Raw genomic sequence first — 6,000 nt, forward strand, 5'->3', positions numbered from 1 at the left:
AATGTTTCCCAGAGCACAGAGCTCTCACAGCGCTTTGGGAGGGGGCAGGGGTGTGGAATGGGGACTGTAGTGAGGCATCATGGTGGGTGGACCTGGGTGAGCAGGGCCATCCCGGCCTCGGGAAGTTCTGTTGCTCAGCCCTCAGTCAGGTGGTGGAAGGGGCTGGGCACCCCTGGTCTCATGTCTGGCTCAGAAATCCGCCCCTGTGTGTCATTTCTCCTCCAGCTGTCCCCTGCAGGGCACTCTGCTAATGAGTGCTTGTCTCTTTGTGAGGGGCCCTCTTTCATCCTGACCTCAGGTGGTCCATGGCCATCACACTCCAAGGAGAAAGTTGCCGTGAGACTAGACTTTCCAAGGAAGGAGGACTAATTTGGGAAAAGCCATATTGCTGGAGGTGCTGGGGCTTCGTGCGAGGGTCTTGAAAAGTCGTGGGCTGAACCAGAATCCATAATCATATGCATTATTGGTACTGCTTTCCAGATGGGGAAATGGGGACCCAGCGAGGCTGTGATGACCTGTTCAGGCCCCACAGTTCTCAAGAGCCCAGGTGTTGTGCCCCTAAGGCCCTGCTGAGCCCAGCCCTTATGCGCACTGCTCAGGAGCGCTGCCTGCCATTGAGGCGCTTGGCCCAGGCCCTCCCCCACCTGCCCTGTCCGCATCAGCCATGTGTCAGTCCAGCAGGCCTTGGGGGCTTTGGTGTCAGGCCCAGCCTTTCAGAGAAAGCCAACCTAGGATGAGACAATGGCTGGAAGGAAGGTGACAGGCAGGGCCTTGGGGTGCCTTGGCCCTCAGACTGGTGACGATGGAAGAGTGGGGAGTGGGTGGGAAGGGCACATAGCTGACAGCCAGCCGCAGGTCCTGGTGGTGGAGTGATGTGGGCAACTGAGGGTTGGCAGAGAGGCCCCGAGCAGAGGGGAGGAGAGGAAAAATCCAGCGGAGCGGTCCCACCCTGGGCAGCAGCGCCTGTCTGGGGAGCCCAGAAAGTCTTTTTTTTTTTTTTTTTTTTTTTGCGGTACGTGGGCCTCTCACTGTTGTGGCCTCTCCCATTGCGGAGCACAGGCTCCGGACGTGCAGGCCCAGTGGCCATGGCTCACGGGCCCAGCCACTCCGCCGCATATGGGATATTCCCGGACCGGGGCACGAACCCATGTCCCCTGCATCGGCAGGCGGACTCTCAACCACTGCGCCACCAGGGAAGCCCCAGAAAGTCTTGCTTGAAATGTGTTAATTAATTTTGGGGCCCCTTCCCCGCCAGCAGAGCTCACGCCACTTGGGTGGCAGCCAGGGAGAGCCAGGCGCGCCGTGCTCAGTGTTGCTGGTTCCTTATTTGCCGAGATGACGGGGATGTCTGAGGCCTCCAGCTCTACCTGTGGCCGTGAGCTCCCCCCAGAGCCAGTTCTGATGCCCCTTGAGGGACAGACCTCAAGGGCATAGTCAAAAGGAAGGCAGTCCGGTACAAAGATCTTTGGGCAGTGCCAACCAAGGGAACAGTGGGTGCCCCGCCATGTCCGCTACACCCTTACATCCTCCTGGGAAGTGGGACCCTGTGCCCACAGCCGATGGGAAACCAGGCCGCCCAGACTCTCCATCCCCAGCCCTCCCCTCTCCGAGCTGAACTTCTTCCAGCCTGGCTGATGGACCCACGTAGCATGGTAGTTACCTGGCCTGGCCTGGAGACGGGCCCAGGTGCCAGGTAGAGGTGAGATGCAAGCCTTGAGTCGTGCTGCTAAGATGGCCCAGAGACATGGACTTCCCAAGTTCCTCAAGGCTTCGGGCACGGGGTCAAGAGGGTCCCCACAGGGCCTCCCTGCCGCGGCCCCACGTGCTGTGGGTCTGGGGCTCGGCACTGGGCTGCCTCCCCAGGGTTCCTAGGACTCGGCAGAGCAACTCCAGACGGCAGCCGGCGCCTTGCACTGGTTGTGATCAGGGAAGCAGGGAGAACAAGCAGATCCTTTCCTCGGGTATGTGGACAGAGGCTTGGGGAGTCCACATGCAAAGGTGAGTGCGGAGCATCAAGAGACACTGTCAGCTGAGTGAAGGCAGCCCACGGAATGCGAGAAAATATTGCAAATCGTGTATCTGATAAGGGAATAATATAGAGAATATATAGAGAACTACAATTCAACACCAAAAAGGAGATCTCATTCAGAAGTGGGCAAATGACTTGAACTGCCATTTCTCCAGAGAAGACACAGGAACGGCCAGTAAGCGCATGAAAGCTGCTTGGCATCACTAAGCCTCAGGGACATGCCAACCGAGACCACGGTGAGGGGCCATCGCACACCCAGTGTCGGCGAGGAGGTGGCGAAGTCGGACCCGTTGTCAGCAGTCAGTGGGAACGTAAGACGGAGCTGGTGGATCCACGTGTGCTGAGCCCAGCAGCCTGGCATCCAGGGCTCAAGAGGGGTGGGCTTCCTGCCCCGCACAGCTCAGCCCTCAGCGGTCGGGCAGGAGGTTTGTCTCTGGCTTCGCCTGTGCCCAGCCCCGCTCTGGAGTGTCTGTGGAGGCCGGCAGGGAGCCGGCGGGGGGGCCCGAGGGGGGCTTCGTCCCCACGCCTGCCTCCAGTAACTCAAGCTGGGGGCCCAGTGCCGCCCACACTCTCCAGGACGTTGTCACCAGGCTGGCTGTACTCGCACTGCCGTGTGCAACGAGGCCAAGAGTGTGCCCGGGGGTAGGGTGAGCGCTGCCACGGAATGCAGGCTTCCTCTCTAGCACTGGCTCGGCCTCCGGCGGACTCTGTGGTCTCACGTGAGGAGACCCTCAAGCCCCAGCTTCTTCACTCGCGGGCTGGCCATCACAGCACGGCCCAAATCCCTAGTGGGAGGGAGGAGGGGAAGGGCTCTGCTGGCACGAGGGGAACTGTGGCTCTAACGCCTTCTGGGAGGGGACACCTCTAGTGCAAGGTTGTGTCTACCTGGAGCGACTCTGCCCCCCCCCACCCCCTGGGGCAGCCAAGCTCTCCCCCCCAACTGGCATCAGCTCCCAAGAGTTTGAGTGACAGAGCTGGGATATGGGAGACCGCTGCTGAAACCTGCTGCGGGGAAGGGGTCTGGGAGCTGCCCTGGCCTTCTCTAGATCCTGGCCTTCAAGATGGCACTACCTCCTCCTAGAAGCCTCCCCTGGTTTCTCTCCCTATTCCCCTGACAGCTGGGACCTCACCTTTCCTCGAATCTCCCCACACTTGACCTCCACTCCTCCCCGACTTCAACTTCCACCTGTGGCTTGCCTGCCCCCATGTTGGACAGTTCCAGAACTCACCCAGGCCCAAGTTCTCATGGGGCTCCATCACTTACTTTCTGCCTGGGAGGAAGGTCACTCCCTGCTCTGGCCCCTCTTGGGTGATTCCAGATGTGTGGCTCAGTCTCCTCCAGCCCCTTCTGAGGAATGAAAGCAGCATACAGTTCCTTCTCTTTTTGTGTTACCCAGAGCACGGGGCCAGCAGGATGGGGCTGGACAGGTGGGCTGTGAGAGCAGTGGGGCTGGGCCTCCTGATCTCGGAGGCGGTGTGGCCGTGAGGTGTGCCCAGCCCTCCCTGCTTCCCTTGGGCACAATCCTTGCCGCTGGGCCTGGGGGCACAGAGCCCCGCTGACTCATAGGACAAAAGGAGGCACATGTTCCTCAACTGGTGACTTTGATTCAAGTTTTGTTAAAAAAATGTTTTCATGAAAAGAAGCACAAGAATAGAATTCAGAGTTACTCTGAGTTTTTCAGGTAAAACACAAGATTTTGAAGAAATTCCTCCTTTTAGCGGCCACTCTGTGCTAATAGGAACAGGCTTGGCCACCTTTTATCAAGGTTTACTGGTCACCAGGTACCATCTCGTTGAATCTTCCCAACAACCCTTTGGGCCTCATGTTAGTTTAAAATTTTCTGGTAACCTCCCTAAAAACTAAACAAACAAGAAGTGAAATTAATTTTAGTACTATGTTTGACTCAATATATCCAAAATATTATCATTTCAACTTGTGAATCATATAAAAATTACTTGTAAAATACTTTCCAGTCTGAGTGACTGGGTGTTTGTTTTTTGGGGTTTTTTCTTTTTTGTACTGCGGCTTCAAAATCCAGTGTATATTTTACACTTACAGCACATCCCAGTTCCGACTAGCCACCTTTCCAGTGCTCAGATGGCCACAACTGGCCAGTGGCTGCCATACTGGACCACATGACTTTGAGGAGTGGGTTCCGTAGCTATTCCAATTTTACTTCTTCAGATAAGGAAACTGAGGCTAGAGAGAGGTTTGACCAAGGTCGCATGTCCTCGAGGACTCTGCCCAGCACCTACTCCAGGATCGTGGCTCTGTCCCAGGCAGGGGCCTTGCCAGGGGCACTGTCCTGGCCCCTTTGATTTGGGGCCAGGCGCTGAGCCTACCCTGCAGCCCTGGGAGTGGCCCCCAGTGCTTTCCCTGCCCCTGGGGTGGGGACCGGGCTGGTGCCCCCTGTCCCGCTGCCTCTGGGGAGGGGTCCAGTTCTAAATCGGGGCTGCAGCCGAGGCAGCTGGGGTTCCCAGAGGGTCAGCACAGGGCTGGGCTTGCCTGGTTCTCCGCGCCTCCCACCAGGGGGCAGCCTCGGGTCAGGAATACCGCCTACAGGCGGGGCCTTTGCTCGGGAATCCTAGGGCCTTTCCACGAGCGTGTCTGTGCCCAGGACTCACTGGTCAAAGGGCATGGGCAATTCCACGGCCTGGTCAATCTTCCTGCAGTGATGGGCCCAGGCCTTAGGCCGCCTGGGATGAGCAGACGATCTTGAAGTCCTCTGATTGGCCGAGCCTCTATCACAGGTGGTGGCAAGTCTCTATCAGGGGTGGGTGGGATGTGCCCTGCCCAGAAGCCAGGTAAGGAACTGGCCGGTAGTGAGCACAGGAAGCTCAGAGCCCTGGCTGGCTTTGCCACGAAAGCCCGCAGGGACCCAGTGACCCCATTGAGGGTTAGGGGGCTAGTGGCCCAGGCCTCTGATGCCCATACATCCCCCATCTTCACGGTGGATGCTCCGGGGTCCCCCACACCCAGAGCAGAAGCTGGCAGGAGGTGGCCTCCCCCAGGCTGTCTGGAGGGTGGGGTGGCCCTCACCAGGTCCAAGTTCACGTTCAGCTCCATTACTTGTCTCTCTGAGGAAGGTCACTCCCCACCCTGGGCCCCTCCTGGGGGATCCTGGAGATGTGTGGCTTGGCCTGACATGTCCCCAGGACCACCAGGCCCCAGCCTGTCCTCGGGCCTCCTCTATTCTAGAGGTGACCCAGAATACCGACGTGCGCACACGTACGCGATGCTGCCGGGATGGGGCAGGCCGGGGCTCCATCCCGCCCTGGGTTGGGGGACTGGGGCCACCCTCCAGCACACACGTGTCCACTCGTGGGGCCTCGAGAGAAGCGTCTCTGTGTCTCTGCCCAGCTACTGGGTAGATGTTTTTCACGTAGAGCTTTGAGAGTCCTTGCACACTCTAGACGTGGGTCCTTTGTAGATGTGTGGCTGTTTGCAAATATTTGCTCCTCTCCTGCAGCTGTCGTTTTGTCCTTTAGGAGGGTCTCTTACAGGCAGAAGTTTCTTTATTTTGATGAGATTCAACTGATTTTTTTCTTTTAGAGACCATGACTTTGGTGTCTAGCCTAAGAACTCTTCACCAAGCCCTGGGTCCCGGAGATTTTCTCCTAAACTATCTTCTAAAAGTTTTGTATTTTACATTTAAATCCGTGGTTCATTTTGAGTTGATTTTAAAAAATAAGTTGTGACGTTTAGATTGAAGTTGACTTTTTTGCTTGTGGATACTCAGTCGTTCCAACGTTGCTTATTGAAAAGGCAATCTTTCTTCCACTGAATCGCGTTTGCACTCCTGTCAAAGCTGGCGGTTCTTAGGCAGGGCTTTTTCTGAGTTCTCTGTTATTCCCTCAATCTGTGTGTCTACCCTCCGCCCACACCATACAGCACTGATCACTGTTGCTGTCTAATAAGGCTTGAAACTGAGCAGAGTAATTCTTCTCACTTTATTCTTCTTTAAAATTGT

This window comes from Tursiops truncatus, chromosome 15 (assembly GCF_011762595.2).
Source record: "Tursiops truncatus isolate mTurTru1 chromosome 15, mTurTru1.mat.Y, whole genome shotgun sequence".
Lineage (NCBI taxonomy): Eukaryota > Metazoa > Chordata > Mammalia > Artiodactyla > Delphinidae > Tursiops > Tursiops truncatus.